This window comes from Eleutherodactylus coqui, chromosome 4 (genome assembly GCF_035609145.1).
Source record: "Eleutherodactylus coqui strain aEleCoq1 chromosome 4, aEleCoq1.hap1, whole genome shotgun sequence".
NCBI classification, from domain to species: domain Eukaryota; kingdom Metazoa; phylum Chordata; class Amphibia; order Anura; family Eleutherodactylidae; genus Eleutherodactylus; species Eleutherodactylus coqui.
Window position 1 is genome coordinate 45,952,480 of NC_089840.1, and position 24,758 is coordinate 45,977,237.

Sequence of the window (24,758 nt, forward strand, 5' to 3'; positions counted from 1 at the left end):
ATAGTAGTTATATTCTTGTACATAGGGAGCAGTGTTATAGTAGTTATATTCTTGTACATAGGAAGCAGTATTATAGTAGTTATATTCTTGTATATAGGGGAAAGTATTGTAGTAGTTATATTCTTGTACATAGGGGGCAGTATTATAGTAGTTATATTCTTGTACATAGGGAGCAGTATTACAGTAGTTATATTCTTGTACATAGGGAGCAGTATTATAGTAGTTATATTCTTGTACATAGGGAGCAGTATTATAGTAGTTATATTCTTGTACATAGGGAGCAGTATTATAGTAGTTATATTCTTGTACATAGGGATCAGTATTATAGTAGTTATATTCTTGTATATAGGGGAAAGTATTATAGTAGTTATATTCTTGTACATAGGGGGCAGTATTATAGTAGTTATATTCTTGTACATAGGGAGCAGTATTATAGTAGTTATATTCTTGTATATAGGGGAAGTATTATATCAGTTATATTTTTGTATATAGGGGGCAGTATTATAGTAGTTATATTCTTGTACATAGGGAGCAGTATTATAGTAGTTATATTCTTGTACATAGGGGGCAGTATTATAGTAGTTATATTCTTCTACATAGGGAGCAGTATTATAGTATTTATATTCTTGTACATAGGAGCAGTGCTATAGTAGTTATATTTTTGTAAAGGGGATTAGTATTATAGTAGTTATATTTTTGAATTTAAGGGGCAGTATTATAGCAGATGACAGTTTTTGTGAGGCCAAAACACTGTATTTTCAAAATCATGCCCACTTCTTTCAGCAGATCATACAGAACGCAGTACTTGCAAAGGGCGGCATTGGGAACAGGAGAAAGATTTTCCCATTATTGTCACTCCACTGATGCTCAGATCAATAGCGACTGAAATGATCTCATAATATCCAGACATAATCTATATATCACACCAGCAGAAACAGCGTCCCGTTGGGTCAACTCATTAACAACCAAAAAAGGGAGAAAAAAACCCCATTCCAAGCTGCATCAAATCATATATAGATATTTCTTCTATCGCCTCTTCCAGTGAAATGAGATGTAAATAGGATGTTATGTAGGAATCTACGGGGCCTCATGTTTCCAAGGTGTTACATAAAGCACAGTTCCTCTGCTAAATTGTTATTGTAATTATATCTAAAGATGGGATTGAAATAATTATGGCCAGATTATGTCCTCTTCTTCCTAATGGCGGCTGTACGGCTGCCAGTTCCCCCGTCCACCTGCTGGCAGAGGTTTTATTAGATGCTGCTGGTCTTTTCAGCTTGGAGATGATTGCAAAATGCTTGCAAAAATACATTCTGTACAGCGTGATTCCCATCTTTTATACCATGCGCCCCCTGCTAAACTTTAATATACCCCCAAGCTAAAGCCATTTATAAACCTGGAAGGGGCATTGACGCCTTCCACTGACAGAGAAGAGTTAACACGAGGAGACTCTAATTGTCAGGTAAACAGCCCAGCGATCGGAATAAAGCCTTTTAGGGCCTCACTAAGACATGTTTGCTGGAGGCATACATAGGCAGGAATAAGTAAGAGTCGCCTGGAGGGCTGAGAAAGTTGTTCCTTCGAGGAGATGGTCTTACTATAAAAGGTTTATCAGATGCTCCATGGCAAGAAGATAAGCCGGCCATAATGTTACATAGTGACAATGACAGTACAGGTCACAATGGCAAATATTTGTTCTTGGCAGTGATGAGGGGGAATCAGTTGCAAATTTGTCTTAAAGAGGCAGTCCTCTTAGGTTGATTAGCCATAAGATTGGGGGCCTGAGGATGAAGACAGACGGGAACGGTCCTTCAAAGTGTTGTTCTTTGCTGTGGATCTCTTCTATGGCCATGAACAGGAACCTGCCTTTTAATACCCCTTTAAGAGACTTTATTTGGCTTATGTGTTGTTTATCGGCATCATTTTATCCCCTGTAAAATGCAAAAATACAAGTAAAAACTAATGTTAAAAAAGAGATTTTATTTGGTCATTACATCCATACAGGTGCCAGAAAATACAAGTGCCTCCTAAAACGCCTACTGTACACTACATAGGATAAATACCCTGAAACAGCTGTCTGTACATGGAGTCTGGCTTTGCTTTTAATTCCACGTCATTGTTACAAGGCTTGTATAAAGAGTCTAACTTTAGTTTGAAGGAATGCTGCCTTCCAATAGGTGGCGCTATTTCTGAAACAATTTAATGGGGTTGTCCTAAAATGTACTTTTATCACCTATTCACAAGATTTGGGATAACAGTTTGAATGGTGGGGTTTCTACCATTGAGACTCCCACCTATCCTGAGGACAGGGTTCCCAAGTCTCTCTCCTCACTGGGGGCTTGCTGTACCCACTGCAGTGACATGAACGTTGGATGGAGTGGTGGCGGGGCATGTACGACTGCAGCTCTATTCATTTCAAAGGGGACTGACGAAAATATCTGAGTACCAGAGCTTGGCTTATTCCGATTTTGTTAAATACTGCAGAGCACACATCTGGTGACTCTGGATTGCCTTTGGCTACATATGCAAATTGTTGCCCACTTTTGCTTGAGGGTGAATTGGGTGCTGCTGACTCTATGGTCTGGGCGGGTCAGGTGGCTTGCCTTAGAAGTAAAAAAAAACTAAAGGGTATGTAGACTTTTGCAACCATCATTTTTCAGCTTGAATGCATCTAAAATAGGAAATAATGCAAACTTGCCAGCAGTCTTTGATTGAAAATCTACTACTGTTTTGAGCATACAGCTCCTGTTTAGACCTATGCGTCTCCATAGACACTGTGAACAAACCCTGTGTGTGGTGTGATCATGCAGTCATATAGTTCTCTCGTCTCTCAGCTAAGGGTGTGGAGCATGACTGCAAGATCATACCGCACACATATATTAAAGCGACCCTCCGGGCTTGGACAAACAGAGATGGCTGAACCGCTTCTCCGACTACCTGAGGCACACTGGGAAGAGTATACATCAGCAGTCAGGGGACTCAGTCACACGGGCGCATATACGCCCTTGTTTCTGCACGATAAGATGCCCGCACCGCTTGCGAACGACTCTCTGCATGACCGGCTCCATTGCCGGCCATGTGTTCTTTCTTCCGGCCGGTGCGCAGAGTCGTCTGCACCTGCAGTGCAGCGGTCTTATTGTGCAGGAACACGGGTGGGTCGGCACCCATGTGACTGAGCCCTAAGACACTACATGCTACTCTGACTGCTCGGCACTGCTCACATGGGTAGCATTGACCAATCAAAGCAGGTGTAGGGTCTTGGACTACTGATGTATACTAATACAGAGTTGTTTTTCCAGGCCCAGAGGGTCGTTTTAAAGGTGTATTCCGGACATTTAATTTCTTGCAGTACTGATGACCTGTCCTCGGGATAGTACATCAGTAGTCGAATGGCAGGTATCTACATTGGGAAAATGGGGTGGGCGGTCGAAGCCGGAAGTGCTATAAAAGATACAACTCCCATTGAAATCAAGTAAGTGTGGTGGCGGGAAGATCCTGAGCGGCAGACGCCCACTAATAAAATACTGATGGCTCAACTGAGGATAGGACATGAGTAATAAAAGAGATTAAAGGGGTTGTACCAATATTGCAAGTTATCCTCAGTGGAGTGTATCTGTCACTTATTCCATTTAACAGATCCATTTTTTCTTTGCTCAGAAGGAAACTAGAAAGGCAAATTAAAAAAACGGATCCTATACATGGATTCACAAGCAGATGCCAAAATGATTCAAGGGAAGCTAATGTTCCCGTTTTGGATGGAGACATCCAACTGATATGTCAGAAAACTGAAAAACTTAGTATCGTTTGTCTCGGTTTGGCATCTGTTTTTGGACTTTATTTCTAGGATTGTAGAGGGATTAGTTAAAAACGTAAAGCCAAATGAAAATGTTAAGAAGAGAGTCTAAAGAAGGTGCATGCAGAGTCCTTCAACCAGCTTCTTGTACAGTATGGCAACCATCTGAAAATGGCAACAATGTAGCAAAAAGTTGCAAGTAAGAGTAATAAATAACACAGTTGGTTATAAGATTTATGGGGGGTCCAAATATATTATTATGTGATTTTTTTAGATGATTGCTGCTGAGGCCAAAGGAGCGCAGGACAGCATGGGCGTGATTGATAGGTGGGGGCCTGGATACCCCGGGATGGCCGCCAGTTATAATCATTTAATTAGCAGAGACGGCTGCAGGTCAAGGCCTGGCGCTAGATGGATACCTGCTGAACTCAGTAGAAAATGAGTCCAAACCTTAATGCAGGTGAAGTATGTTGAAGACTTGAAATTCAGAATGAGGTCTACAAAGTGCAAGGCAGCATAATTCGGTGGCAAGCAGCGAGGAGGCAGCGGAGACATTAATCATGTTCAGGACTCCAGATCTATGTGTTATGACGCTCGGCCAAAAAAAAAAAAAACAACTGGTTGTAATCCATCTACGAACTTCCCTGTGGAGAGATCAGTGACCGGGGACAGAACAATCATTACGTAGCCATAAAAGGGTCAATACTCATATCATCAATGACATATCAGAAGAACATACTGCCTTCTCCAGGCTTGGACAGTGTCAGCCACAGCTGGATTTGCCCCATTTATGTAGGGTTACATTTGCAAAATCCAAGGCAGAACTTCGAGGCTCAGTCTCCGAATTCTGTCATATCCACATCAGAAATACAGTATCTGACATGGATATGACTTTATTTAGGCTTCAGTCTACATTGACACGTCGCGAGGTTCCTGCTACTAAACCCCTGTTGCAGATTAGGGTGCAGGTCAAACCCACATGAAAATCCGCACAAAAATCCATAAGTAAGATGCGGATTTGGGTACAAGGTTTGGCACAGATTTCACCTCCTCAACTGAAGAAGTGAATCCTAAAAATTGCACAGCATTAATTGATATACCATGGATGTGAAATCCGCAACGCATGTCAATTCCACTGCGGTTTCTACATGGATTTTTTTCTGCACCCGTTAATCCTAGGGGCTTCTATTGAAAGACCTCGCTCATATTGTGTTTTATGTAGAGCCTTTATCGGAGTTCTGCCACAGATCTGCATGCAGATTTAGCCAAGTCAATGAGGAAAATACCCGTGCGGCCACCTATGTAAGTTCTTTTTATGGATATCCATAGCATTCAAATGAATTCCGACCAGGATGTAGGTGCAGAATCTAAAGTGAGAAGGAGATTGAATGGAGCAGCATGGTGCTGATCCATTGGACTCCTGGACATAACCAACGACAAGTGCTCAACAATTTCTGTCAACCCCCGCGTAATGAATGGAGTGGCAGCTGTACATGCACGGCCAGTACTCCATTCATTCTGATGTCAATGCGGGTGGGGTAAAATGAGGAGAGGGGGACATGGGATTCCCATTCTCAGGATCAGTGTGGACCTTGGTGGTGGATAGGAAATAACTTCTAATAAAATCTATATGGTGGGGCAGAAGTAGATATATAAATTTAATGCAAGTACAAAACCAGTTCAATGACATAAATTGTAACAGATGGAAATGAAGATTAAACATTCAGAAAAAACATCTGTCTTCGACATAATGATCAACCATTGCACCGTCAAGATTGATGCAAACTTCGAGACCATAAGCCACATGTTCTCACGCATCCCTACGCATATGAACTGGAATCTTAATGAATTGTTCAGTGATAGCAAGCTTCAATTTGTTGACTGTTGGAATGGGATGTACATATACTTTATCCTTAAGATTGCCCCAAGGGAAAAAGTTAGGTGGGGGAAGATCCAGGGAGCAAACCAGCCAGTCCACTAGCCCACATCTGCCTATCCAACGACCTGGAAATGTCTTGACTAAATAGTCAAGAGCATAGAGTGCAGAATAAGATGGGGCCTGTCCTGCTGCGACCGCATGTTGGGGAAAATATCCCCGGATGATGGGGTAAACAGGGAAAAAGAACGGGTCTATCAATCCTCGATACGAAACTCCTGCCCAGATCATCACACCTGGACTGCTGTTATCCACCTCAATTGTCACTTCACGGTTTCCAGGTCACCAATAAACACAGTTGAGTCTGTCAAGTCCTGCGGAAACATGGAAATTGGCCTCGTCAGTCCCCAACACTCGTCGTTGCAACTGAAGCTTGCTATCACTGAGGAATTCAATAACATTCCAGTTCAGGCGTGTAGGGATGCGTGCGGAAATGTGGCTTAGCGCCTCCAAGCTTGCAACGATCTTGAGGGTGCGATGGGTGATCATTATGTGGAAAACAGACATCAGATGTGCTTTCTGGAGGTCCAATTTTCACTTGCATTTGTTACAATGTATGTCACTATGGCTAACGTCACACTGGGGTTTTTTCAACTAATCCAGGTTTATTAAACCTGGAAGAGAAATAGAAGTCATCTAGGGAAGAGGGGGGGACTTGTTATTTGTATAGCGCCAACTTATTACACAGCACTTTCAGGTAATTTGTTTATTACCCCCAGCAAGCTGGGTACTCATTTTACCGAAGGATGGAAGGCTGAGTCAACCTTGAGCCGTCTACCTGAACCAAGCAGAGAACCTGCAACCTTCAGGTTGTGAGCGAGAGCTTAGGACTGCATTCTCCTGCCTTAGCACTCTGAGCCATGCGAGGCTATAAAGCTTTCTGCTTATATCCGTTTTTCAGTATTGATAATGCTGTTGTTCAACAAGCTAGTACAGTTGTCTTACAATGCTGGGTTTTAGGTTCAAATGTCATCAAAGGCAACATCAACTTTGATAAACTCCATACAATCATCAGGCTTGGTCAGAATTGAAACTACTAGTCCAGTATTGGAAGGCGACAATGCTAACAACTGAGCCACGCTGCATGATCTACCATAGTAATAGCAGAGCAAGATGAATATAAAGAAAAAAGAACATAAAAAGCCAAAAGAGACGTCAGCCTTGGTCAGATTTAAACCTACAATTCCAGTACCACAAGGCAACAGTGCTAATGGCGGAGCCACCATACCTTGCAACACTGGGGTTCTAGGATCATGATCTGACTATGCATATCTGCTTGTAGGCTACATGTTCTCATTGGATTTAGTTTTACCTTGTTCCTCAAGCATGGTGGCTCGGTCCTTTAAATCAGTGTTCCCCAACTCCAGTCCTCAGGGACCGCCAACAGGTCAGGTTTTCAGGATTTCCTCAGTGTTGCACAGGTGATGTAATTATCGTCAGTCCTCAGACATTGCCACAGGGGTTCTTACTATAGGAGATCCTGAAAACACGACCTGTTGGTGGTCCCTGAGGACTGGAGTTGGGGACCCCTGCCTTAAATCAATGGAAAAAACACTTCTGATCCTCTATCGTGTGAGAAGCTCATCGAAACTTCATAGATGCAATGCATTTTTGCCTAAAAACACGGGTAAATTCCCACGTTCATGCCCCGATATCAAGCTCTCCCATATGTAGGCAGTCTAAGCATGAAGCTGGTTTTCTGTAGAGTCCTCACTCTACAATGGGATCCGAGAAGCGGGGTTTCATCAAACATAACCCTGACGCATTACACAATCTCTATCAACTCGACTTCATCTCCACCAGATTGACTTTTTACAATATTTAGCATTTTTGTGTTTTTTTTGTTTTTACTCATTCGTTCTGCAAGCCGGGTTCTGGACAAAAACATTGCAGGGCTTCAGTGACTGAATGCCGGCTGTAGACTCTTCTGATTGGGCAATTAGCAAATCTCTAATTCTTACCAAGGCATCGATGAAAAGATTTCATTATGACAGAGGAACAAAGACAAAAATGTAGAATACAATGTGCCGGATGAACTGGCGTGTATTCAAGTGTCTCTCCAGAGGAATTAAATGCCAGGAAAACAGAATTGTGCAGTTTGATAGATCGGCCTTTATCTTTGTGCTTAACTCCTCCACATCATGTGATAATTAGCAGCCCAACTCTCGCTGCAGATATTACCCTGACGAAGCGCATAATATTGCAACCGAAATCCAGATATACATCATTAAGACAAAATTATCCATAGAGCTTCTGTGTGATGGGGCATTCACGTACTGTAAAATGTGTCAGACTGGGATATGATAGAAAGAGCTATCATCAGATGAGTCCCCATTACTGTGCAGTAATTAGGAAGTTGCTAGTAATGCAGAAATGCCATGGGGTCCAAAAATGTCCACATAAATATGTGCACAGTATAAAACTGCCCAAACACGCAGATTTCATCGATAAACATAACGATAATGTACAGCTACCAACCACATTGGGCCATCCATACTCTGGGGACATTTACACTACCCATCTTTAAAGGGATTGTACTATAGTGGCCATGATTTGGTATTACAGGCAAAGTTCCCATTCAAGTGAATAGCCTGCAATACCAAGTCTGGCCACTGCAGTGGAGACAGGGCTGTCTGCTTCCTGCAGATATCAGGGCAGTGCAGAAGCACAGCAGCAAACAGCTGATCAGCAGGAGTCCAAGGTGGTAAGCGGCCACTGATCTACTATTGATGACCTATCCTGCGGATAGGTCATCAATAGTTAATAACTGGATAACCCTTTAATTTCTTGTTCCCTGTTCTCACCACTTGGTTTATATCATTGCTGCTAAGAGATCCCACTATACAGTTCTCACAATTAGAGTTTGGGAGTTAAATACAGTATCTGGTATCCAGTTGAACAGGACATTTGGGAGGAGCAATGTGAGGAGAGTCCTAGATGTCAGCTGCTCTTAGCCAATCAGCATCACTGGAAATGTTCTCAGGAAAGCTGACTGGCTAAGTGCAACTGGTAGACAACACTCACCTTGCAATGTTTCTCCCAAATGTTATTTCCAGTTGGATGTCAGTCACAGTACACAGTGGAAGCTCCTTGCCTACTAATTTAACCAATTATGTTTTATACATTATCCTACCCAAAGTATTGAGACACCTGAGCAAGAATCAAGCATAGTATTTATTAAAACTTAGTGGAGCTCCTTTGGCCTTAATGACATTGGATACTCTCTACTAACATCTGATATACTTCAGCCAGCTGGTATTTCCTTCCATTCATCCTGCAAATGTCTGCCCAGTTCTTCAAAAGAAGACGAACACTGTTTATATTTCCTGTTTGTTCTAGTACATCCCAAAGATGTCCAGTAGGTTCAGGTCAGGATTCTGTGCAGCCGGTCCAATTGTGGAACATTCATATCCTCAAACCAATGTAAAACAGCATTAGACCTGTGACGAGTCGCGTTGTCTTGTTCGAAGTACTGCTGACCGTTCCCAGAGTATTGTCACATTGTCAGCAGCACATTATTGTCTAGAATGTCAAGGTATAACTCCGTGTTCATGGTTCCTGCCCCTACAACCAACAGATCGAGATCCATGCCACATAAAACATCTCCAGACCACAACAAAACCTCCACCATACTGTTGGCACGACACACTCAGGCAAAAGGTGTTTCCCAGGCTCCTCCACACCCAGGTTTGTCCATGTGATTTGAAAATGGAGTAGAGTAACGCCACAGAATATTCTTCCATTGCTCAACTGTCAAATCACGATGCTCCTTTCCCCATTATAGACGGGCCATTGCAACTTCTTTGACACAATTCACCAGACATTTGCAGGATGAATGGAGGGAAATACCAGCTGAAGTGTATCAGATGTTAGTAGAAAGTTGCCATGGAGAGTATCTAACGTCATTAGAGCCAAAGGAGCCCCACTAAGTATTAACATATGGAAATAAATACTATTTTAGAAGTTTGCTCAATTCCTTTTGGTAGGATAGTGTATATGCTTCTCGTGACTCTGTCTTCTGACAAATGAATTGCCTGAGTCTCTCTTGACTACAACTAATGTATTTAGCCGTTCAGCTCACAGACTCTAGTTAAACTTATGTAATGTTAGTAATAGATCGTGTTTAACATCTATCTTCGTCCGAATTCCTTCTCTCTGCCTATCACATTAGGGTATCTTATCACTGAGCGACTATTGTCACAAGTTGCTGAAGCGTACGAACGACAGTCGCTTGTTTGCTTTTCCACAGAGCGCATGTTGTTCATTAGTTGCTTGTCAACATATCGACCGTAGGGAGAATCTCCATGCAAATCCGTCTGCAAGTCATTGAAATGCGAACAACTGCAACTTTACACCAGACTACTTCTGGTCAACCAATGACTATTTTTTAAGTGAGCTGAAACAAAATGTCCTACGATTAGTGAACGATTTATCACGTGTTGGTGGCCGTGTTCACATGGAACGACTATCGCTTGCATTGGCTCTTTCAAGCTATTATTCGGACAAGCCCATGAAAAGGTACTAGGCTCACGTGAATGGGATATCCACAGCAGAAGACCTGTGAGTGATCGTGGAAACATATGCGTGCGGTTTTCTGTATGGATGTCGCATATGGACAGTGTATAGTCGAGAAGAAATCTCGCAAGCAGGGAGTGGCATCAGAACATCGCAGGCGATAATATTCTCTCTATCCCAAAATTCAGGCTCTTATATCTGGACTCCTGGCAAGTTGCAAGCAAATCCATGCCCGTACGCAATGCCACATCCATACAGATCAATGGAGCCCATATGTGTGGAATCCATGCTAGAATAGAGCATGCTGCGATTTTTCTTCCGCTCGCGGAAGTTGCAGTTCCTTCCTGCACATCCATGCCTTTCAATGCCCGCATATCATCGTGTATCGTCCGCGTGGACAGCAATCGCGGAATCTGCCATTCAAATCAGGTCGTGTGAGACCGGTCTTACCTAGGGGAGGAGCATTGTGATGTTAATCACCGCATCAGGGGGACCACCTTTGGCAGAGAGGATGGTGGGCACTGGCATAACTATAGGGGATGCAGGGGATGCGGTTGCACCCGGGCCCAGGAGCCTTAGGGGGCCCATAAGGCCTCTCTTCTACATATAAGGAGCCCAGTACTATGAATAAAGCATTATAGTTGGGGGCCCTGTTACAGGTTTTGCATTGGGGCCCAGAAGCTTCAAGTTATGCCTCTGCATTAAGGGGTTAAGAGAAGTTAAAAAACTTTTCCACCTGGGCCCATGAGCCTTTAGCTACGCCCCTGATGGTGGGTTTTGGAAGCCCCGGGGCACATGTCCAGCATTCTGTAGGTTGACTACATGATAGCCCTACAAATATCGTACTTCCTTGTATCCGGGTATTCTATCCATCTAGCCTTCTATGTGTCATGACAAGCAACAAAAAAAAACCAAAAAGCCATGCAAAAATTCTACCTTCAACCATCTTTCACTAGAAGATTCTGCCTTAAACCATTTTTTCTCTATTTTTTATATCTCACTCTAATGTGAAGGAAAAGATGAGCATTATTAGTATTTATACAGATACGACATGAGCTTTTTGTCAGAAAAACATCTTCCGTGACTGCGCCGCATACTTAAATAGAGGTGTTCACACAAGACTATTTTGAGTAGTACCTCAACCATTATTAGTATTGTCATGGTAACCGAATGCCAGATCGGAGATTGTCTGGCATCGAGCGTCAGAGAACTGAAGACTGCGAGGTGTAAAACAGCTTCAAGGGCCCAGAATGAGCTTATAACACTCGCTACAGCGGATTTTTTTTTTTTGATTAGTGATCATAGAAAAGCGCTGCTGCAGCAGTCATTTCCTACCTGCACGCGGGAGGGGGGCAGCATATGATAAGACGCTGACTTGATATATAGATAGTGATTATAATTTAACGTGATGATATCCACTAACCTCTTTATTTAAAGGGTGTTAACCCCATACAAAAAAAATCAAAAATTTGAATTCCCCATAAGTTCTTCAGAAGTCCATCCTTGAGAAAGCTGAGTGGAAATTAATATGATAATTAAATGATATATAACCTAGTATATCTGCAGCGGTTGTCTCATAATAGCTTTTAGCTGTCATGCCGACACCCCACCCACGGCTCAGTTCCAAAATACATGGTAGCAGGTGACCAACTAGCTATCCCTGGAGATCCCATTGAAGTCTTGCCTCAGGGACCACCGGCAAATGAACAGGAATGCCAAGAAACCACAGAAACCTCATCCCGTTTCCCAGGACTGTTGGCACCTGTGCCAGGGTCTGCTTCCAGGGTTGCAGAGAGGCATTGGGGGGGAAAAAAACGCTCCAAGGAAGACTTCACAGCATACAAAGAAGCTATCCTCAACTACAAATCTGCACTCACCTCTGCCAAGCAGCACTACTTCACTACTCGCATATCCTCCCTCTCCCACAACCCCAGACAGCTATTATACATTTTCAACTCTCTTCTCCATCCCCCAATGCCCCCTCCCACATCTCTGATCTCCGTCAAGGGCTTTGCCACACACTTCAAACACAAGATCGACAGTATTAGAGAGAGCTTTAACTTACAATACCCACAACTCCTCTGCATAGCTACTCAATCCTCTCCTCCCTTAATAGTCTACGAGCTCTCCACCCTTCTCTCCAAATCACACCTCACCACCTGCGCACTTGACCCAGTCCTATCTGACTTTATCCCCAACCATATCTCCATGTTTCCCAACTTTTCATCCTCTCACTAACTGCTGGCATCTTCCCTTCGCCCTTTAAACATGCATCCATCACACCCATCTTCAAAAAGCCATTCCTCAATCCTTCTTCTATGTCCAGCTATCACCCCATCTCATTGCTTCCATTTCCATCAATACTCCTGGAACACCATGTCCACCTTGAACTGTGCTCGCACCTCATCCAACTCACTAATCATTCAACTGCAATCCGGCTTCCGACCCCACCACTCTGCTGACACCACCCTAAACAAAGTCGCTAACGAACGATCTGCTAACCGCAAAAACCCGAAAACATTACTCCATATTCTTTGTCCTAGACCTGTCCTCCACCTTTGGATGCAGTCATTCAATTCCTCCTTTTACTCTCCTCCCTTCGTATCACAAACTTGGCCCTTTCCTGGATCACCTCCTACCTCACTGACTGAACATTTAGTGTTTCCCACTCACTCACCATATCTTCGTCTCACCCTCTCTCTGTTGGTGCTCCTCAAGGCTCTATCTTATGCCTCCTACTCTTCTCCATCTACCAGCCTTGGCCTAGGACAGCTCATAGACTCCCATGGCTTCCAGTACCACCTTTAAAACAAATGACACTTAAATCTACCTCTCTGGCTCAGATGTTACCTCTTTACTATCCAGAATCCCAAAGTGTCTATTGGATATATCTTCCTACTTCTCTTCCCGCTTTCTAAAATGCAACATTGAGAAAACTAAATTCATCATCTTTTCCCCTTCTCTCTCAACATTCCCACCAGGCTTATTAATCACAATGAATGGCTCCATACTTTCATCAGTCTCACAAGTCCGCTGTCTTGATGTAACATTTGATTCTGCCCTGTCCTTCAAACCATACACATAAATCCTTTCCACCTCTTGCTGTCCCCAGCTCCAAAGCATTTCACGCATATGATCTTTCCTGAACCTCAAATCAATGCTAGTGCATGCCCTCATGATCTCCTATTTAGGATACTACAACATCCTTCTCAGCAAGCCTTCCATCCAACACTCTTGTGGCCCTCCAATCCATTTTCAACTGGTTAATCCACCTCTCCCCTTGTTATTCCCATGCCAAACCTCTTCACTGGCTGCCCACTGTCTGGAGAATCCAATTGAAGACATTATCAATCAGAGGCGTAACTTGAAGCTCCTGGGCCCCAATCCAAAACCTGTAACAGGGCCCCCAACTATAATGGTTTATTCATAGTACTGGGCTCCCTATATGGAGAAGAGAGGCGTTATGAGGCCCCTACGGCTACCCCTATAGTTACACCCATGTCATCAATGGCATACAAGGCTATACACAACCTGTCCTCTCCATACGTCTCTGACCTAATATCCCAATATATCCTCTCAGATAACCTCCAGTCCTCGTAAGACCTCCTTTTCTGCTCTCCTCTACTCTGTTCCTCACATAATCGTCTACAAATGTTCTCCCATGCACCCCCATAATCTAGACTACAAGATCCTAGGAACAAAGATCCCACTGGCGTTCGTTCTGCATTGCACTTTTATGCTTTTCAGGCGTTTACTGTACACTTTACAGCTATGTGATCTGACAAATACCTCTGTTGGGATGCCATTTCATTTCCGGCAATTTTCAGAATATAGGGATACCACGCAGACCGAAAATGCACCCCACCCCACCCTACCTTATGAACACACAGCAAAGATTGATGCCCCTAGTGGCTGCTTGCTGAAATAACAAAACTTTAGAGTTTATTAACATGGGCAATTTCCTAGTGCGAGTTCCCTCCGATTGCGATGTGGATGGAGATCGCACAAGAAAATAACCCACAAGGGATTTTACTCTCAGATCGATTTTTGGGTGGTTCTTGTACAAGAATCACTTTTTATTTCCCATGGGTGAGTGAAAAAAAAACTCATCGCAGTCACATGCCATTCACTTCCTATTGGAATAACATGTGATTTTTTTTTCACGCACGTGGAAAACGCACATAAAAAATCACAAGCACAGCGATGGGATGCGTTTTTCTCGTAAATGTATCGCAATCGCAGAAGAAATCGCAGGTTTAGGTGCAATATCGGTTTGCTTTTCTCAGACCGATATCGCACTCGCCGGTGTAAATACGGCCTCAATCCTGCTCGCTCGCTCTTAGTTTCTCTCTCCTTTGGCTCTTACCCATTCGAGCCCTGGTTTGACAAAATTCAATTACAAGTCCATGATGTGTTCATTAGTAAGTGCACCCCACCACAGCCCCGAGCGGCAAATAGAATTAATCTCATTTATTGAATATAAATCAGTTGTACTTTTTTTTAAACAGAAACATATTGTGAGATAATTAAAGCGGAGGCTCCAAACATTTATCAATAGAGTCAGGAAGGAAATATTCCCCCGGACAGGCATTACGCTAATGAAATGGCGCAACCAAGGTTATTCCAGGCTTACAGCATACAGGGAGGCCCTATGTAGACCCTATGAGACAGACATTACAGGGGAAATTCATAAAGCCCGGCACTTCCGATGGCAGACTTAGTATGATTATCCCTGGCATACAGTGCGCTAAATGCACGAAGACACGGAAGATGTGCAGGCACTGTTATATGACATGTGAATAATGGTGACATCCGATACACTGTATTCCCAGTCTATTAGATCCCTCCCCAAAAACACAAAAAAAAACCCACAGAAGCCAAAGCCTATTTTCAGGTGTTGCATATCAAAATGACAGTGTTTTCTAAAGCTGCTGTAACAGTGAAAATTACACCAATGCTCCACGCAGAAATCATCTGCCAACTCCGTCTGACAGCAGCGTCAAGCATGGGTATGATAATAACGCATATACCGACATATTTGATAGATCAATGTGATTCACCATCTCACTGGGAACTAAACTTCCAAACATGTCCCAAAATAACACCCAGATTCACTTCCCTGTAATAGTACTTCACTTACTGCAGAAATCATAGCAAAGAGCTTCATAGAATGTACGGGTCATAAATAGGACACCAACTTATAACCCATAATACATCCAATGGCAGTCATATCCAAAATCTTATACACAAGAGAAGTAATGTAGAATATAACTACTTTAATACTGCCCCCTATGTACAAGAATATAACTGCTATAATACTGCCTGCTATGTACAAGAATATAACTACTATAATACTGCCCCTATGTACAAGAATATAACTACTATAATACTGCCCTCTATGTACAAGAATATAACTACTATAATACTGCCCCCCATGTACAAGAATATAACTACTATAATACTGCCATCTATGTGCAGGAATAGAACTACTATAATACTGCTCCTATGTACAAGAATATAACTACTATAATACTGCCCCCTATGTACAAGAATATAACTACTATAATACTGCCTCCTATGTACAAGAATATAACTACTATAATACTGCCCCCTATGTACAGGAATATAACTACTATAATACCGCTCCTATGTACAAGAATATAACTGCTATAATACTGCCTGCTAAGTACAAGAATATAACTACTATAACAATGCCCCCTATGTACAAGAATATAACTACTATAATACTGCCCCCTATGTACAAGAATATAGCTGCTATAATACTGCCTGCTATGTACAAGAATGTAACTACTATAATACTGCCCTCTATGTACAAGAATATAACTACTATAATACTGCTCTCTATGTGCAAGAATATAACTACTATAATACTTCCCCTTATGTACAAGAATATACTATAATACTGCCCCCTATGTACAAGAATATAACTACTATAATACTGCTCCCTATGTACAAGAATATAACTGCTATAATACTGCCTGCTAAGTACAAGAATATAACTACTATAACATTGCCCCCTATGCACAAGAATATAACTACTATAATACTGCCCCCTATGTACAAGAATATAACTGCTATAATACTGCCTGCTATGTACAAGAATATAACTAAAATAATACTGCCTCCTATGTACAAGACTATAACTACTATAATACTGCCTACCATGTACAAGAATATAACTACTATAATACTGCCCCCTATGTACAAGAATATAACTACTGTAATACTGCCCCTATGTACAAGAATGTAACTACTATAATAATGTCCCTTACGTACAAGAATATAACTACTATAATACTGCCTCCTATGTACAAGAATATAACTACTATAATACTGCCCCCTATGTACAAGAATATACGTACTATAATACTGCCTGCTATGTACAAGAATATAACTGCTATAATACAGCCCCCTATGTACAAAAATATAACTACTATAATACTGCCCCTATGTACAAGAATATAACTACTACAATACTGCTCCTATGTACAAAAATATAACTACTATAATACCGGCCCCAATGTACAAGAATATAACTACTATAATACTGCACTCTATGTACAAGAATATAACTACTATAATACAGCCCCCTATGTACAAGAATATACTATAATACTGCCCCCTATGTACAAGAATATAACTACTAAAATACTGTCCCCTATGTACAAGAATATAACTACTATAACACTGCCCCCTATGCACAAGAATATAACTACTATAATACTGCCTCCTATGTACAAGAATATAACTACTATAATACTGCCTCCTATGTACAAGAATATAACTACTATAATATTGTTCCTATGTACAAGAATATAACTACTATAATACTACCTCCTATGTACAAGAATATAACTACTATAATACTGCCTCCTATGTACAAGAATATAACTACTGTAATACTGCCCCTATGTACAAGAATATAACTACTATAATAGTGCCCCCTATGTACAAGAATGTAACTACTATAATAATGCCCCCTATGTACAAGAATGTAACTACTGTAATACTGCCCCCTATATCCAAGAATATAACTACTATAATACTGCCTCCTATGTACAAGAATATAACTACTATAATACTGCCCCTATAGACAAGAATATAACTACTATAATACTGCCCCCTATGTACAAGAATATAATTACTGTAATACTGCCCCCTATGTACAAGAATATAACTACTATAATACTGCCCCCTATGTACAAGAATATAAATACTATAATACTGCCCCCTCTGTACAAGAATATAACTACTATAATACTGCCCCCTATCTTTAAGAATATAAGTGCTATACTGTGAGAGAACATGGGACTGTGCTGCAGAGCTCCCACTCTGGGAGGGGGAGATGACATCTAAGAGTACTTCTGCATTTGGTCATACGTGAGGCCGGCCTCAGAAGAAGCTGAAGTTGTGCAGACCACTAGTGACTTAACCAGCAGGCCTGCTGCATGGTGGTGGGGATTCAAGTTCTAGTTACATAGACAGTGTGGATGCACCCGGGGCTCGACCACCTAGGAGTGACCTACTATTTGGACACTTATAGCTATATGGTCACCCAGTATTTCCAGGAACAGGTATACATAAGAAACATCGGGATAGATTTTCTGGGCATCCACAGAGAGCACTGGAGCTCTGCCGGACGCGCGCTACAAGTATACAAGACAAATTGAAGATGATACAAAGACCCTTTTAAAAATGCCTGACATGGCAGGAATCACGGGCTCCAGACTCTGCGGGACGTAAAGGTCGCTGCGGCAGAAAGAGAGAGACCAGACTCCTTAGTGCAGGGAATCTAATAAAGGACGTCCAAAGGCAAAATAAATAGGCTTGTGCTAATGAGCAAGGATTAAGACGCTTTCCTGAAACTTAGAGGCTCCTTGTAAAATCAGGGAGCTGCCACAGAACGTGAAGAAGCTATTGCTCTCCGAGGACGTTGCGTAAGTGGCTGCTTAATTAGGTAATGTCTGATAATCTGTCAGCTGGCTGTGTGAAGATGGCAGCGCTCTGACCAACTGTACCCACACCCCCGCACTGAATGGGCGCATTGTTAGTAGTGCTATATTCACCGTGAGAGCTTATTATATCAACGTAATGTAAGCTAGAGCTTCCGTAAATGTCCCCGCAGACGGAGCATATTGTATAATGATCCTATATACTGACTATATGTATAAAGTCCCAATAGACCGCATATAAAATGCCCCCATACACTGAGCATATAATGTCCCCATACAGAGATCTTATTAGCCAAATCATTACTTGGCTAATATTATAAGATCAGTGTATGGGCATCAACACATTACGCAGAGCTTTACAAATTAGAGGGTACATATAGAGACCAAGTCAGACTTTACATACATTCTAAAACCAATAATCAAATTGTACTGCCTGCAAGAGTTTACCATCCCTAATACATTGAGCATATAATGTCCATATGAGCATATAATGTCCCCACACACTGAGCATATAATGTCCTCATACACTGAGCATATAATGTCCTCATATACTGAGCATATGATGTCCCTATACACTGAGCATATAATGTCTCCACACACTGAGCATGTAATGTCCCCATACACTGAGCATATAATGTCCCCGTACACTGAGCATACAATGTCCTCATACACTGAGCATATAATGTCCTCATACACTGAGCATATAATGTCCCCATACACTGAGCATATAATGTCCTCATACACTGAGCATATAATGTCCTCATACACTGAGCATATAATATCCTCATACACTGAGCATATAATGTCCTCATACACTGAGCATATAATGTCCTCATACACTGAGCATATAATGTCCCCATACACTGAGCATATAATGTCCTCATACACTGAGCATATAATGTCCTCATACACTGAGCATATAATGTCCTCATACACTGAGCATATAATGTCCCCATACACTGAGCATATAATGTCCTCATACACTGAGCATATAATGTCCCCATACACTGAGCATATAATGTCCCCATACACTGAGCATATAATGTCCTCATACACTGAGCGTATAATTTCCTCATACACTGAGCGTATAATGTCCTCATACACTGAGCATATAATGTCCCTATACACTGAGCATATAATGTCTCCACACACTGAGCATGTAATGTCCCCATACACTGAGCATATAATGTCCTCATACACTGAGCATATAATATCCTCATACACTGAGCATATAATGTCCTCATACACTGAGCATATAATGTCCTCATACACTGAGCATATAATATCCTCATACACTGAACATATAATATCCTCATACACTGAGCATATAATGTCCTCATACACTGAGCATACAATGTCCTCATACACTGAGCATATAATGTCCCCATACACTGAGCATATAATGTCCCCATACACTGAGCATATAATGGCTCCACACACTGAGCATATAATGTCCCCATACACTGAGCATATAATGTCCCCATACACTGAGCGTATAATTTCCTCATACACTGAGCATATAATGTCCCCATACACTGAGCATATAATGTCCTCATACACTGAGCGTATAATGTCCTCATACACTGAGCATATGAGCATATAATATCCTCATACACTGAGCATATAATGTCCTCATACACTGAGCATATAATATCCTCATACACTGAGCATATAATATCCTCATACACTGAGCATATAATGTCCCCGTACACTGAGCATATAATGTCCCCATACACTGAGCATATAATGTCCTCATACACTGAGCATATAATATCCTCATACACTGAGCATATAATTTCCTCATACACTGAGCATATAATGTCCTCATACACTGAGCATATAATGTCCTCATACACTGAGCATATAATGTCCTCATACACTGAGCATATAATGTCCTCATACACTGAGCATATAATGTCCTCATACACTGAGCATGCAATGTCCTCATACACTGAGCATACAATGTCCTCATACACTGAGCATATAATGTCCCCATACATTGAGCATATAATGTCCTCATACACTGAGCATATAATGTCCCCACACACTGAGCATATAATGTCCCCATACACTAACCATATAATGTTCTCATACACTGAGCATATAATGTCCTCATATACTGAGCGTATAATGTCCTCATACACTGAGCATATAATTTCCTCATACACTGAGCATATAATGGCCCCACACACTGAGCATATAATGGCCCCATACACTGAGCATATAATGGCCCCACACACTGAGCATATAATACCCTACTTGAACATATTAATTCATTGAGGCAATGTTGGTTGTTACTGTAGTAACACCAATGTAATCATATTCCACACAGGAGATACTTTGCATTGTTATAACACCGATCTTAGTGGATTATTTCATGGCCCTTACCGTGTAATAGAGCCGTAACGTGAAGCTCCTGGGCCCCAATGCAAAATCTGTAACAGGGCCCCTAACTATAATGCTTTATTCATAGTACTGGGCTCTCTATATGGCGAAGAGAGGCCTTATGGGCCCCCTAAGGCTCCTGGGCCCGGGTGCAACCACATCCCCTATAGTTACAGCCCTGAGTGTAACTGGCCATACTATAAATGTGACAACTCTGGACTCCATATTGTGGTGCCCATAGGGGTTGTCACTTCCCTTCACCCACACATGGTGAGAAAGACGGTTCTGCTAAGATAAATGTAGGACTCATCCTGGTGGGATGTGTTTTCATTATTTTGCTATGCAGAAGTGCATTATGGTCCCTGAATAGAACCTCCTAATTGTGCACATCCAAGGAGCCTCAACCAGCACCATCACTACTGATCCAAAGGGGGCTAATCGTAGAGGGAACCCCAGTGATGTCATCAGCCGGAGCTCCCTCTACCATCAGACAGCCCTGGGTCCCAGATAAGATCACAAGGCCCAATGTTAGGGCCAATGTAGTGTATCTACCCTCAAGTTATGGCTGATTAGTTCATCGCTTGCTCTGTGAAATAAAGAATACAAAATCCTCATTAAAAGTCCCAAACAGGAATAATTAATACATGAAAAAGTTGCACCTAACATACTATATTAACATAGGATACATCTCAGTCAGGGGGCATCCATAAGGGGGGCTCTTCACGGGACAACTATCGTCCGAATAGTCGCTCAATAGATGAAATGTGACAGTTGTAAACACGGCCAACAACCGGGTGACGGTCACAAGTTCGTTTGCTAGTCGCTTCGTTTCAGCTCACCTAATAATAGTCGCTGGTTAATTAATTGTCAGGTGTAATTAGATAATTGTCGTCTTTCAACTACTAGCCAACAACTTTGCAGGTAGTTGTGTGTTTGGCGTGCACCTCCCCCTGGACACTGATTGGCTTCCGCTATTTTTGAACATTTTGCCCTCCCACTTAATGCCCATTTGTTCCTGACAGCACATCTATATATATAAAGCTGAAAGCCCTCACTGACTGACTCACTTACTGACTGACTGACTCGCCAAAAGTTCTCCAACTTCCCGATATCGTAGAAACATGAATTTTGGCACGATCATAGATTATCTCCAAAATAGGAAAAGTAATTGGGTCCCAACTCGATTATTCAATTCTAGCGCAAAAGAATTGGCGTCGAAATTTAACGTACATAATCTAAATCTCTCACTTCCCAATGTCATAGAAACTTAAAACTTGGCACGGGCATTGATTATGTCATAAATAGGAAATGTTAATGGGTCCCAACTTGATTATTCAATTCTATGTGCAAAAGAATTAGCGTTCAAATTTTACGTACGGAATCTAATTCTTTCACTTTCCAGTGTCATAGAAACGTGAAATTTGGCAGGAGCATTGATTATGTCATAAATAGGAAAAGCGAATGGGTCCCAACTCGATTATTCAATTCTATGCGCAAAATAATTAGCGTCCAAATTTTACGTACGGAATGTAATTTTCTCACATAGAAACCTAAAATTTGGCACGGACATTGAATATGTCATAAATAGGAAAAACTACCGGGTCCCAACTTGAATATTCAATTCTATGCGCAAAAGAATTAGCGTCCAAATTTTACGTACGCAATGTATTTTTCTCACTTTCCGGTGTCATAGAAACGTGAAATTTGGCACGAGCATTGATTATGTCATAAATAGAAAAAGCTAATGGGTCCCAACTCCATTATTCAATTCTATGCGCAAAAGAATTAGCGTCCAAATTTTACGTACGAAATGTAATTTTCTCACATAGAAACGTGAAATTTGGCATGGGCATTGATTATGTCATAAATAGGAAAAGCTAATGGGTCCCAACTCCATTATTCAATTCTATGCGCAAAAGAATTAGCGTCCAAATTTTACGTGCGGAATGTAATTTCTTCACTTTCGGTGTCATAGAAACGTGAAATTTGGCACGAGCATTGATTATGTCATAAATAGGAAAAGCTAATGGGTCCCAACTCGATTATTCAATTCTATGCGCAAAAGAATCAGCGTCCAAATTTTACGTACGGAATGTAATTTTCTCACTTTCCGGTCTCATAGAAACGTGAAATTTGGCACGAGCATTGATTATGTCATAAATAGGAAAAGTTAATGGGTCCCAACTCGATTATTCAATTCTAGCGCAAAAGAATTAGCGTCTAAATTTTACGTACGGAATGTAATTTTCTCACTTTCCGGTGTCATAGAAACATGAAATTTGGCATGAGCATTGATTATGTCATAAATAGGAAAAGCTAATGGGTCCCACCTCGATTGTTCAATTCTAAGCGCAAAAGAATTAGCGTCCACATTTTACGTATGGAATCTAATTCTCTCACTTCCTGATGTCATTTTATATAAAGGAAACGTTGCATGGTTACCTCCACGTGGTGTTTTCTGGGTAACACAGAGAACTATGCAAAATGGTGAACATATGTTTTTCCGGTATCTCTAAAGTAACCACGACTTCATAAGATTTCCGTGTGAACACCAGATAAACACCAGTACCAAATTAACTTGGGCGAAGCCGGGTATATCAGCTAATATATATATATATATATAAAGACGAAAGCCCTCACTGACTCACTGACTGACTCACTGACTCACCAAAAGTTCTCCAACTTCCCGATGTCGTAGAAACATGAAATTTGGCACAAGCATAGATTATCTCCAAAATAGGAAAAGTAATTGGGTCCCAACTCGATTATTCAATTCTAGCGCAAAAGAATTGGCGTCAAAATTTAACGTACATAATCTAAATCTATCACTTCTCAATGTCATAGAAACGTGAAATTTGGCACAAGCATTGATTATGTCATAAATAGGAAAAGCGAATGGGTCCCAACTCCATTATTCAATTCTAGCGCAAAAGAATTGGCGTTGAAATTTTACGTGCAGAATGTAATTTTTTCACTTTCCGGTGTCATAGAAACGGGAAATTTGGCACGAGCATCGACGATGTCATAAATAGGAAAAGCTAATGGGTCCCAACTCGATTATTCAATTCTATGCGCAAAAGAATTAGCGTCCAAATTTTACGTACGGAATGTAATTTCTTCACTTTCCGGTGTCATAGAAACAGGAACTTTGGCACGAGTATTAATTATGTCATCAATAGTAAAAGCTAATGGGTCCCAACTCCATTATGCGATTCTATGCGCAAAAGAATTAGAGTCCAAATTTTACGTACGGAATTTAATTTTCTCACTTTCCTGTGTCATAGAAACAGGAAATTTGGCACGAGCATTGATTATGTCATAAATAGGAAAAGCTAATGGGTCCCAACTCCATTATTCAATTCTATGCGCAAAAGAATTAGCGTCTAAATTTTACGTACGGAATGTATTTTTCACACTTTCCGATGTCATAGAAATGTGAAATTTTGCACGAGCATTGATTATGTCATAAATAGGAAAAGGTCATAGGTCCCAACTCCATTATTCAATTCTATGTGCAAAAGAATTAGCGTCCAAATTTTACGTACGGAATCTAATTTTCTCACTTTCCGGTGTCATAGAAACTTGAAATTTGGCACGAGCATTGATTATGTCATAAATAGGAAAAGCTAATGGGTCCCAACTCCATTATTCAATTCTATGCGCAAAAGAATTAGCGTCCAAACTTTACGTATGGAATGTAATTTTCTCACTTTCTGGTGCCATAGAAACGTGAAATTTGGCAGGAGCATTGATTATGTCATAAATAGGAAAATTTCATAGGTCCCAACTCGATTATTCAATTCTAGCGCAAAAGAATTGGCGTCGAAATTTTACGTGCGGAATGTAATTTTTTGACTTTCCGGTGTCATAGAAACGGGAAATTTGGCACGAGCATTCATTATGTCATAAATAGGAAAAGCTAATGGGTCCCAACTCCATTATTCAATTCTATGTGCAAAAGAATTAGCGTCCAAATTTTACATACATAATCTAAATCTCTCACTTCCCAATGTCATAGAAACATGAAATTTGGCACGAGCATTGATTGTGTCATAAATATGAAAAAGTAATGGGTCCCAACTCGATTATTCAATTCTATGCACAAAAGAATTAGCGTCCAAATTTTACGTACGGAATGTAATTTCTTCACTTTCGG

General features: G+C 41.2%; 2 protein-coding genes across 2 annotated transcripts in view; one reads left to right on the forward strand and one right to left on the reverse strand.

Annotated features, from left to right (window-relative positions):
• The window catches only part of IGSF11 (immunoglobulin superfamily member 11), a 242,165-nt gene that overhangs the window by 204,737 nt on the left and 12,670 nt on the right, over positions 1–24,758 (reverse strand). The window lies entirely within an intron of this gene.
• Positions 18,179–24,758, forward strand: part of TEX55 (testis expressed 55) — a 177,220-nt gene continuing 170,640 nt past the window's right edge. Inside the window, exon 1 of the mRNA XM_066599348.1 lies at positions 18,179–18,202. The gene's annotated coding sequence lies outside the window, so the exon portion shown is untranslated. The remainder of the gene's footprint in view (positions 18,203–24,758) is intronic.